Consider the following 11,421-nt stretch of genomic DNA (forward strand, 5'->3'; position numbering starts at 1 on the left):
GTTTGGTAGGACAGGATTGGCAAATTAAATCCTTAGCGGATTTGAAACAAGAAAATATTGTATATTCCTGGTTTTATTATAATCAATTGTTAATGAGGTGGAGTTTAGATCAGAAGGTTGGTATTACTTTGGAGGATGTGAATTTGATTAAACAGATTAAAGATCCAACCCGAGCACATATAAAGAGAATTTATAATGCTTTGATTGAATTGGATTCTGAAATGGAACTAGTTAAAGACTGTATGATAAAATGGGCTCAAAATATTCAAGAATCGATTTCATTGGATACATGGGAGACAATTTGGGTTAAAAATGTAAAATTTACTCAAGCCCAAAATTTAAGAGAAAATTTTTACAAGATGATTTATAGGTGGCATTTGGATCCTCAAAAATTGTCATGCATGTATTCTAATTTACAGCCCAAATGTTGGAGATGTGGAAGTTTAGATGCAACTTATTTTCATATTTGGTGGACGTGTAGGGAAATAAAAGCATTTTGGATCAAGGTTTGGTGGAATATTCAAAATATTTTAAAGAAAAAGATAAAGTTCACACCGCAGTTATTTCTATTAGGTATTATGGGAGATTTGGATGTTAAAGAAATGAATCTGATGTTAAATCTTATAACAGCTGCAAGACTTTTGGTAGCTCAAAATTGGAAGACGGATCGTTTGCCTACTGTAGAAGAATAGTCTCTTAAAGTGGCAAATTTAGCAGAAATGGCTAAGATTTCTGCTTATTTAAAGGATCAAACACAGGAAAGATATATTTCGGTTTGGAGAAGATGGATAGATTATATTCAGAATAAATATGGGACTGAAAAGTTCCATTTGGTGTTTGAGTAAATTTTACAGTATTGTTTTGTGAATATTTTATTGTATTTTTTATAGTTTTCATTATATTTTATTATATTGATATTATTATTATTTTGAGTAGTAATTTTGTTTAATAATTAAGTTGATTATTTGTTTATTGTTGTGTTTAATTTCAAATTATCTAAATTTATTTTAAAAGGGAGTTAAAGTGTGTTATAGATTTGGTTATATAATTAGTTGGATAATGTTATTTAGATTATGATTAATATATTTGTAACCCTGTGAACAGCTCTGGGAAGTGGGGGGGTGGGGGGTTTTGGGGGGTGGGAAGGGGGTTTATTTTGTAAATGTTATAAAACTTTTAATAATAATAATAAAAAGAAACGCATTACTATTAACATGGGGGGAAATAAAATGTAAAATATATTTGAAAATTCCAGGATGGCTTTCAACAATAGAAGCATTTATACATCCAAATTTAGTTAACTTTGAGAATATATGGACATATAGAGATATTCTAAATTCTGAAGGGAATTTAAAATCTTAGCAAGAGATGGAAAATCAGGGTGTAGATCTATGATGGTGGACATACTTATTAATGCAAGTTAGATATGATAAAGATGTTAAATTGTATGGATTTTATAAAGAGCAGACCTTGTTTGATCAGACAATATTAACCTCTGCTGAGAAACTAAGAAAATCTATACATTTTTATTGAATTTAAAAATGGAAGATGAACAAATTAAAGAAACAATGATAATATGGGCAAAGAATTTTGAATACAACAATAGAATTAGAAAAATGGCAAAACTTGTGGGAAAGAAATTATAAACTGACAATGGCAGCTTCTTATAAAGAAAATGTATATAAAATGTTTTATAGATAGCACTTGCCACCAGCAAGATTGGCAAAAATGTTTAAAAATATGTCAGATAGATATTGGAAATGTAAACATAAGTCAAGTACTTATTATCATGTATGGTGGACATGTGTTAAAGCAAAGAGATACTGGGAAAAAAATACATACTTCGCTAGAAAAAATGTTGGGAAAACATATAGATTTTAAACCTGAACTTTTTTTATTAGGTATAATGCCAGAAAAGATTGATAAACAAAGTATATATTTGATTTTACATGTGATAACAGCGGCAAGAATTCATATTTGCACAATATTAGAAAAATGAAGAAATACCATCAGAGGAAGAAATTATTAAAAAACTACTAGAACGTGAGGAAATGGACAGACTATTAGGTTGAAAGAAAAAGAAGAAACAGAATGCTATCAGACTTGGGACTTGTTTTATCAATGGCTAGAGAAAAGAACAAAGGATTAGGAATTAAATTTGTATTAGTGAATGATACAAATATATAAGTACTATTCAATTGTATGGAAAAAATTAATAAATTTTTACAAAAAATAGAATAGAATAGAATAGAACAGAACAGAACAATAGAGTTGGAAGGGACCTTATAGGTCATCTAGTTCAACTCCAGTCCAAGCAGGACACCCTACACCATTTCTGACAGATGGCAGTCCAGTCTCTTCTTGAAAGCTTCCAGTGATGAAGGTCCCACAACTTCTGAAGACAAGCTGTCCCATTGGTTGATTGTTCTATCAGAAAATTTCTCATTTCTAGGTCGAATCATCTCTTGATCAGCTTCTGTTATTCCTTGTCTGGACTTCAGGTGCTTTGGAAAATAGGTTGACCCCCTCCTCTCTGTGACAGCCCCTCAAATATTGGAACACTGCTATCATGTCTCCCCTGGTCCTTCTCTTCACTAGACTAGCCATGCCCAGTTCCTGTAACAGTTCTTCATATGTTTTAGCCTCCAGTCCCCTAATCATCTTTGTTGCTCTTCTCTAGAGTCTCAACATCTTTTTTACAGTGTGGAGACCAAAGCTGGATGCAGTATTCTAGGTGTGGTCTTACTAAGGCTTTATAGAGCGGTATTAGTATCTCACATGATCTTGATTGAATCCGTTAATGCAACTTAGGAATGCATTGGTTTTGGCTGCCACCGCACTGTTGGCTCATATTTAATTGATTGTCCACTAAGACTTCAAGATCTCTCACAGTTACTGCTATTAAATCTGGTTTCACCCAATCTATATGTGTACTTTTGATTTTTCTTGCTTAAGTGAAAGACTTTACTTTTCTCTACATTGAATTTCATTTTGTTAGATAGGGCCCAGTGTTCAACTCTGTCAAGCTTAGTATCATCTGCAAATTTGGTAAGTTCCCCTTCTCTTCCCTCATCTAAATCGTTTATGAAGATGTTGAAGAGTACTGGGCCTAGGACTGAGCGTTATGGTACCCCACTGCTTACTTCTCTCCATGTAGACGTAGTACTATTAAGAACTACTTGTTGAGTATGGTTTGTCAGCCAATTACAAATCCATCTGATGGTGATGCTATCTATTCCACTTTTTTCTAGCTTACTAAGAAGTAGGTTGTAGTCTAGTTTGTCGAATGCCTTGCTGAAGTCTAAGTATACTATGTCCACAGCATTTCGCTGGTCTACTAATTTAATCACTTTGTCAAAGAATGAAATAAAGGTTTGGCATGATCCGTTTTTAACAAACCCGTGCTGACTTTTAGTTATTACTTTACTTGTTTCTAGATGTTCACAATCTGTTTTCTCATTATCTGTTCCAACATGTTCCCGGGTATTGATGTTAGGCTGATTGGTCTGTAGTTTCCTGGATCTGTTTTTTTCTTTTTTTGAAGATGAAGAACTACCGCTGGTAGTTCCCCGGTGCTCCAGGATTTTTGAAAGATATGGTACAGTGGTTCTGAGATGATATCTGCCAGCTCCTTTAGAACTCTGGGATGTAAGCCATCAGGTCCCAGTGATTTATATTCATCAAGATCAGAGAGGTGTTCTCTTACCATATTTTTTTGCTTATTTTAACTTTTATTTCTAGTCTGTCTTTTACAGTTATGTTTTTGGTAGGTTGGGCTATAGTTTCTTTTTGCATGAAAACCTATGCAAAGAATGAGTTAAGCAGCTCTGCTTTCTCTCTGCTGCTGTTATTTCCTTGCTGTCTTCTCTCTTTAGTGTTTGATTTTTTTTCTTGTTGTTTCTATTATCTTTGACTTTTGTTCATTCTGAGCCTTTGCTTTCCGACTTTGTCTTTGCAGATTCTGGCTATCTGCTGATATTCTGCCTTAGTTATATGTCCCTCTACTTTTTGTAATTGAGAGGATTTGCAAAGAAGAATGGCAGAAAAAACCCCAATCTAGATGTGCAAAGCTTGTCACATCATATCCAAAAAGACTCGAGGCTGTAATTGCTGCCAAAGGTGCTTCAACAAAGTACTGAGTGAATACTTATGCCAATGATATTTCATTTTTTTTGTTTTAATTGTTATGACCCAGGTGGTCAATGCAAAACAAGCCTCTAAAGCAGTGATGGCGAACCTTTTAGAGACCGAGTGCCCAAAAACTGCCCCACCCCCACCCCAAACCCCCTGCACCGCCCCCATTCCACTCCACTCCACCCCTGCCCCACCCCCACTCACCCGCAGGGCCACCCACCACCTCCATGGCCCGCCGATTGCCCAGGTGGCCCAGCAGCACCATGGCGGCCACATCCTCCACTCGTGCCCAGCAGCATCTGTTTGCGACGGGGCGCAAGGGCGGAGTCTTGTCCCCACTGCCCGGCTGCCATGTCCTTGGCTGCGCTGCTCCAGGTGGGCCGTGCCTGGGGCGACTCTCCTCTGGGGGGGCTGCTGGTATGGAGGGGGCTGCAGGGGGAAGGTGGGGCTGGGGCAACGGCATGTGTGCCCACAGAGAGTGCTCCGAGTGCCACCTGTGGCACTCGTGCCATTGGTTCACCACCACTGCTCTAAAGAGTTATTTATTTCTCTTAAACAAAGTTCCAGCCAATGACCTTTCAACAACAAGTAAGACTCCACCCTCAGGCTATCTTGAAGGCAGCTACCCCCAACCCAACCCCCCGCAAACAACAGTCCCTAAGAAAGTCCAGAGTAGGAGCATGCTCACAGGGCAAGGTCCAGGGTTCCAAGTCCAATCCACCAGGTGCAGGGTCCAGGCACAAGACCAGGACAGTCCTAAGGCAAGAAAGAGGTTCCAGAAAAGAAGCAGTTCCAAAGCCCCAGTGAAGCAAAGGCCAAACGTAGCCACCAGAGAAGGGCAAGGTCCAAAACAAAATCTTCAAAGAAAGGCAAGACAAACAGCAACTGGTACGAATAAAAGCTGGAGGAATGTAAACCAAAGCAAACAATTGTTCCTGGCAAAGACTAACTCCCCGTGGCTTCTCCTTAAGTTACTCCCCTCCAGGTGTTCTTTGTGAGGAGGGATGAGCGACCTCTGGGCTTGCCTACATTCCACTCTCCCTGCCCTTAGATGGAGTGGAGCAGGCAGCTGTTCATCAGAGATTAGCTACCTATCTGCACCACTGCTGGTCAGTAGCTGATCCTCCCCTTGTCTGTGCAAGCAGGCAGCTCTCCGCCTGGTCGACCACCTCCCAGTGCCTGAGGAACCTGGAACAGCATCATCCTCAGCCCCTGGCGTACCTTCCCTGTTGGATGGTCCCAGCTCTAACTCCTCCTCCTCCTCCAAACCAGCCTCTGAGAGGGCCATGACATTAATAAATTTACAGACATTTCTAAAATTTGGTTTTCACTTTGTCATTATGGGGTACTAAGTGTAGATTAATGAGGAAAAAATGAATTTCAACAACTGTAGAATCAGGCTGTAGCATAACAAAATTGACGGGGATCTGAATACTTTCTGAATGCACTGTAGCTTGGGAGACTGCTGACAAAGTATAACTGCAACTGAAATGCCTAATACTATTATGTATTAATGTAGTACATTTGGCATGTTTATACATTACACATATTTACTGTTATTTTGTAATTTTAATCTATTTTTATAATTGTTCTTATCTGTATGTATTATTACTTAATAAAATATGTGTTATTATTACTCTGCCACTCAGAGTCACTTCAAAGTGTAAGATAAGTGGCATATAATTCTAAAAAATAAATAAATTTGTTACTTTGAATTTGCTGCATTTATAGTTGCCTTCTCAGTCAATTTGGGTTTTTTTTTCCAAACCTGAATATCACAACATAAATACTGGGAAACAATCCATTTGAAACCTCTTTCCAACATGCATTATACCTGTCAGATCTAGATTAATATCTAATCTTCCTTTGCTACTTCTCTTTATCTGGATGTGCATATAATAAGATGATCATATTTACATTTTTGTCACAAATGTTTTATTTATAATTTACATATAAGTATTACTATGCGAAGCATTTGATCAAAATAGTTACCTTTACTGTTCAGTGTAAATCATAATTAAATAACTGCCCAAAAAATGTATTACTACTGAAGATATATTGCCAGATATGCATTTTAAAACTTATACTGTTTTATTAAGATATGGAATATACTTAATATGTTCAAAAGGAAGTTATAATCACATTATTCTTATACATTACATAAACATTTATTAAATTTCACTACCTTCAACTTGTTTTCAGTGAAATGAAACCTTTGCATGCCCATTTTTTAAAATTAAATTGAAACCTTGTGTATTTCTACTATACACTAGTAAGTCAGAGGAAGGAGACAACAACATAACATATAGAATTTAAACTTCCTATAAATATTTTGTATTAAATTAGCCTTTGGGTCATTCCATGTCAAGTAGACAGATGAATAGAATTTCCTGCAGACAAACAAAGCTAATTATTACTCTGTATGCACATTGTTTCTTCAATGATGATGCACAGTGACTTTTCTTGTTTTTTTCTTAAAAGTCTGCAAATCCATGGCTGATAACCTTGCCTCACTATCGGGAATTACCCCCTAGGTCAGGCATGTCAAACTCGTGACGTCGCGTGACGTATCACAACTTTTTCCCCATTGTCGACAATGGGGTAGATGTGGTTTTGGCGTGACACATCCGGCCCATGGGCCGGCAGTTTGACATGCCTAGGTGATAGAGTTGCCAATTTTGCTAAACTGACAGTAGCTTAGTCACCACTAACCAATACAAGGTAATTAATATACCACAGTTTTGCAACACCCTTGATTGATTTATGGATTTGTCTTAATGAAATACTGAAAGCATAGCCAGCACAATAAATTCAGCTGAATTGTGAAATTTTACACCTCTAGCTCATTTACGTCATACAGTCTGGTGGTAAATGTAACTTTTTTTAACACAGAGCATCCATGCATGCAAATTATGCATGCCTTGGGGCCTTAATTCTGACCAAACAAGGCTGGATCCAAAGTAAACCATTGGTTAGTTTTGTAGCAGAAATGACACTCTTTCAAATGACATAAAAACAAATTAAAAACTACAAAATGGAGATACTTGCATCCAAAACAGGGTGAAAATTTGCATAAACCAGTAACATCACGTATTTATGTACGAGTCTTTCCAGTTAGTTGGCTGCAAAGACTTTTACTGCAAATCCTGGACGTATGGTATGGCTGGAACTACTAGTCCAGTTATGTCCTCAATCAAAGCATAAGCACTCAAAACAGGCAATAAATTTCTTTCATGAAATGTTTCATTTACCTTGCTGATCTATAACAAGGGAGGCAAAATTATATTATGCTTCAAACTCTGCATAGGAATTTAGACCAGGATATGTGTTAACTCACAAAGTTTCAGCCCTCTGACGGCTTTCATTGGGCTACAGTACCTGCACAAAGTGGCCACTTTGTGTCACAGAGAGCACGGTATACCTCTAGCTTTGATCCAATAAAGATTCATCTGAAAAAGTTGGCATGGTCTTGTTTCAGATAATAGAAAACAGCTAAAAAATTTTTTGTTCAATTTGGAAGAGGCAGAGTATGGACAATTTTCAAAACTGGTCCACTTGACGTGGAATGGCCTCTTATTTCACTATAAACACTAATTAAAAGTGTTTATTTTAGCAGGATTACACAATAGAAAAGAGAGGGCTGGCTATTTAGATTTCCTTCTACAACAGGAATATTTTATATTTAAAAAACGATTTGTCAAAAGAATTTAAAAGATTCAATATAGTAATGTAAAGATTAACAACATATAGTTTCATTTAAATAGGATACCAAAAAGCAGATATGTGCTTGTTATATCTTGACTTTTCCTTCAAGAGGTTAAGATGTGATGTATAGCAGCACTCCCTTCTATTTTTTTCCCACAATTACCAAAAAGTTAGGTAGGACTATGAGAGGGAGATTGGCTCAATCACCCAATGAACTTTCATGGTTCATGGGTGAAACTCCATCTGGATCTCCCAATGTTAATACAATATATTGGCAACTGTACCACCATGGTTACAGGAAGAACATATTCATAAAAATTAGACCAAGAGGATAAAGTAGATACTTTCAGATATAGTACATTACAATTTCCACAATCTCTTGCCATTGGCTATTCAAATGTAAGGGTACCATGTTGCTAGTTGTGGAATAGTTTGTTTTATCCTACATTTAATCATCATATCTATTGAAATAATGAACAATGCTAATATTTTTAATTTGTATATTCCACATTACTTTCAGAAGCATCAATTAAATGCTCAACTTTTTAATTCAATTATGCATAGTTTTACTTTTTTAACAATGTTATCCCCACTTAGTATAAGTCTAGCTGATACACATATTTGTAAGTCTTGGGGAAAAAAAACATAGTCTTATTCAAATAAATCTATAGAAATAATCATACAGAAACTAACCACATATATACTTGATGCTATTTAAAACTGCATTTTTCCGGTAATCTAGATAGTAAATGCCACTGATCACTAACTTGTAGCAATTCTGTTTCCATTAAGAAACAATTCTGTACAACTATCTTGTTAGAATTTTGAAATTGTGTAAACTATGATAAAGTTGAACTATGATAAATCCTATAATCCCTCCAATGTATTTGTCTGCATGTTATTGCTTTGCCTGTGTATCACTAGGTTCTCAAAACAACCTAACATCTATGGATTGGCTGGGTTTCAACCGGACAGTTGGACACTGGGAGGAGGAGTCCTGAATGGGCATTATAATGTAACCTTTCACGCTTAAATTCTTCAGACCTTGCTTTGCTCTATTGCTATCACTAACTCTCAATAAAAGTTCCTTTTGAGACAATGCCTATTTCAAGATTTCTGCTTTCTTGGGAGATCTAGTTAAGGCAAACCTTTACATAACCACTGGAACAATTTGCCAGGGGCTGTTTACCATATATCGCCTTAAAGAAATAAACCCAGCTTCTTAATTGTGCCACTAATAAATAATGGAACTTTTGAAAATAATTCACTGAAACAATACAACAAAACTATAACTATATGTCAAAACATAAGTCATAGTATATATGAAATATTTAATAATGAGCACATTATGATGTGCAAAAGAATTCAAACAGAATTTTAAACCACTTTTATTTAGTATTTGAAATTGAACTTATTCTGATCAATACTATGAAGAGCAACTGGGGTAGTTGGGTATAATATAGCATAACAAATTCCTATATTCATTACATCCAATTGAGAACTATAAAATGCAAGATTTACAGAGTAAAAGCACATACTTTTGAGTGGGTCTATAATATAATTTATGGGCTTGGGGGGGAAAACCTACTGCATCTTTAATTACAGTTAATCATGGGTTTTGTTTTGTTGAAAACAAAAGTCAGGGTAGTTCTTTACTCTTTTAGTTTTCAATTAAAAATTGCTTTTAGATACTGAACTTTTAAAATATTTAGAGACCGAGTGCCCAAAAACTGCCCCACCTACAATTTTTCATCTTGCTAAAGAAGAAAAAGAATTTTTAAAAATCTGATTGTTTTCATAATCTGCTAAAAAAAGTTATTCTGCTCTCTTACCCACCTAGACACAGCTTACCTCACCTAGGCCACTTTTTACACTTAACTGCACAGATAGAAGGGGGAAAAATACTTTTTTAAACTCAATTTAATCAAAACAAAAACAGGCAGAACAGCAAACTAAGTAGTTTGATTATCTCTTTGGGGAGGGCAGGATTTTTCCACGTGAAAAATGCAACAAAGAGGACATACATAAGTTGTTGAACCGTTCTTTGACAGTCCAGTGATTTTAATCAGTTTGGCTTATTTGCCCCAGGGATAACTTGGTCATGCACCAACTGAGAAGTACAGAAGGGAAGCGATTTCCCAACATAACCGCCGTCTCCTTCTGATCACGGGACTTTTAATCACACCACTGAAAAGAACAGAGGGGCATCTTAGGATAACTTTCTCACTGTAGGTAAAAAAAAAAAAACCCAAAGTGGCCCTACTTGTGTGGGATAAGGCATTTACTACCTGCCCCACGAAGGCTTCATTTCCTCAGGTTTCACGCTAGGAAGCGCTACAGCCAAGACCATTTGCAAGAGACTCTGCAGCCCACAATTGTCGAGGCGGGCCTTTTTCGAGTGTCCCTACAAGCAACGTTGTCTTTAGGATCTCCCTCTTGCATCAAGGAGCGATCTAGAGCCACCCTCGACCGGACTCCAGAAAACCTTCCCAAAAGACCCGATGGGAGGTGAGGCATCGCTAATGCCTCCTCCCCATCTACTGTAAGCCATGAAAAGCGCAAGCCGACGCCCTGAGTCCTCAGCGCCAGGAACCGCACCCGAGAAGAACTGGGTTCTTTCCTGAGGCCATCCATGGTAAAGGCCAGAGATGGGACGCGCTCACCTGTCAAGAAAGCGGAGAGCCGATAACTGGCCCCGAGCCACTTGCGGCCACCGTAACAGAGGAAGGAAGGGAGCGAGAGGGAAATAACATGGCCGGGATTGCGCTATGAGGGCGGAATCTGTCCTTCACGTGACATCAGACGAGGACAGCCTCGCCTCCCCGATTCTCAGCCCAACAGAGCGGAAGGAAGGTTGTTGCTAGGCTACGGAGCCTCGTCTCCCCTAGACTCGCTCTTCTAATTGGAGACTATCTGCCCCGTCCCGCTTCTTTACGTATGTCCGCTCGGCTTGCTGGGCCCCTGGAAAACAGCGAAGTTAATACTGTTCCTGCTTGAAAATGTTCGCGGAAAAACAAGAGTTAGTTGATCTTCCTGCAACTCTTCTATTCGCTGCAGGTTTAATTATAAAATGTTTATTTTCTTGGATTCTGACATTTCATGCCTTTGAATTATGCTGCTTGGACAAGATTGTTAAGAACCAGCCCATCAATATACTTGATGAAATACACCCATAGTAATCACTGGAAGCCCTAATTATGCAACTGAAGTTTAAAAAATGTTGAACTCATAATTGTTTTTCCGAGGAGATACTAATGCTTAATAAATAAATTCATTGAAATGCAATTTTAAAAAGGCCTGCAGGAGGTAAGGTATATAGTTGCTATCACTGCTAATACAAATATCAATGTGTGGGAAGTCAAAGCCCCAGAGAAGGAAATATTAAAAAGGAAAAAATATTTTTCACCAAAAGGATTTTTAAAAGCATTTTTTGAAAAGCAGAAACCAAACCTTGCCTCATCTCTTTGCCCAAACCAGTAGCTAGGCCTATACAAATGCAGATGTGGAACCATCAGGAAGTTTGGAGCCAGGGATCTCAAGACAAAGGAAGCTCTTAAGAGTCATTAGCCCCATCACCAGGGA

General features: G+C 37.5%; 1 protein-coding gene across 1 annotated transcript in view; it reads right to left on the minus strand.

Moving 5' to 3' along the window:
- The window catches only part of RAB9A (RAB9A, member RAS oncogene family), a 40,450-nt gene extending 29,830 nt beyond the window's left edge, over positions 1-10,620 (minus strand). Inside the window, exon 1 of the mRNA XM_015814494.1 lies at positions 10,503-10,620. The gene's annotated coding sequence lies outside the window, so the exon portion shown is untranslated. The remainder of the gene's footprint in view (positions 1-10,502) is intronic.
- Between the last annotated feature and the right edge of the window lie 801 nt (positions 10,621-11,421).

Source organism: Protobothrops mucrosquamatus, unplaced genomic scaffold, assembly GCF_001527695.2.
Source record: "Protobothrops mucrosquamatus isolate PMUCROS unplaced genomic scaffold, P.Mucros_1.0 scaffold257, whole genome shotgun sequence".
Taxonomy (NCBI): domain Eukaryota; kingdom Metazoa; phylum Chordata; class Lepidosauria; order Squamata; family Viperidae; genus Protobothrops; species Protobothrops mucrosquamatus.